This window comes from Talpa europaea, assembly GCF_964194135.1.
Source record: "Talpa europaea genome assembly, chromosome: 5".
Lineage (NCBI taxonomy): Eukaryota > Metazoa > Chordata > Mammalia > Eulipotyphla > Talpidae > Talpa > Talpa europaea.
This window is the reverse complement of record NC_140071.1, coordinates 99,824,804-99,826,367: the sequence shown is the minus strand read 5'-3', so window position 1 is coordinate 99,826,367 and position 1,564 is coordinate 99,824,804.

Sequence of the window (1,564 nt, the reverse complement as noted above, 5' to 3'; positions counted from 1 at the left end):
CTTGGGATTAAGAACCTAACAATATTACAACATGTAAAATGAAAGGCTAGAAGTGAGCAGAGTATGCCCCATTTATCACCTGTCCACTAGCAACTCTTCTTACTATAAAGAGGATGGAGGTGGGGTACAAAGGGATAGAAGCGCCTTCGTCCACACTTGGCTATGTGGATGAGGATGGAACTGCCTGTTTTCTGGACCAAAAAGAAAACAGACAAGGAGAGAAAAGAAATTCCTCTCCCAACACTGCTGGAATTAGAACAGTGAGTAGGAAAGTATGATGAAGGAGAGTAATATTTAGAGTAGTATAGTAAATCTGCATGCCATAAACATGACAGAAGTGGTTGCAAACTTCTAGTAGCTAACCAGGAAAGGGAAAAAAATTAGTTTTAAACTTTTAGTCTCTTACACAACTGTTTTCTAGTGTGCAACTGCAAACAATTTCCTTCAGTGGCATCTCAGCGGAAAGCCTCTGGCTATACGGTGCATCATAGTCCCCACCCTCTCCATGGTAAACGCTGCAACAAGATTCACAGTGCACCTCTCATAAACCAAAGTATCACATAAAAGTACAAAGTTAAAGCATTCTAAGAGGGGTCAATATGATGCAATGCAGATGTACAGTATGTACTTAGAAAACCTGTTAAATTCGGGCATTCTTTATCTTACATGACATCTGAATTAAATTTTACTTACATGTGCTAGTTAAAGTATCAGCATTGATAAATTTTCCCTAGGAACAAAAAAATCAGACTCAAAAACAAGGAAATTATAAAATTCTTGAATTGTGATTATGATTTAGTTCTTGTGTGGACACAAATGATTAATTCTCCCAAAGCCAAATAAACAAAGCACCAGACAGAATTATATAAAAGTAATATAATCAAGAATTTATTTATGTTTTCATCTTTAGAAATAAAGAGGTTTAAAAAACAAAAAAGTTGTAAAAATGATAAAATGTAATTTTGTTACATCCTAATTGCTAGCTGTGTTCTGTAAATTCCAAATAAGTAAAATAATATAAAAATATATTTTCCAATCTTTATAGAACGAAAAGAAAACCACATTAATCATTAAATACTCTTCGATTTTCTTTACTGCTCCCATAAGTGAATTCACAAATATAAAAGCTGATGTACATTTACATTCTGAAGTACTAATCTCCAATAGCCAAGTATTATACAGTTTATTTTGCTATGTGCAAAGTAGATAATTCATATTTACTTGCTATGGAAAGCAGAGTACAGGCTCAATAGAGAATAATCATTAAACATTGATTACTTTTAACAATGCTGTTGTAAAACTGTATGACAGTACATATTTTCTGGCAATTACGTACTTCTCTTTATAAAGTACATCTTCACACTTTCTAAAGGCTATCTTTGAAGAGCTGTAATGTGACTATGTTGTTTCAGACTTGAAAAACAAAAATTTCTCAGAAACCTTCACAAAAACCAAACCAGGAGATTTTTTTGTTTTCCCTCCATGTGGTCAGCTTCATTCTTAAGGAAGGACTGATGTAGCAAGAAGATACATTTCACAAACCCTTGGCACAAGTTGTACACTG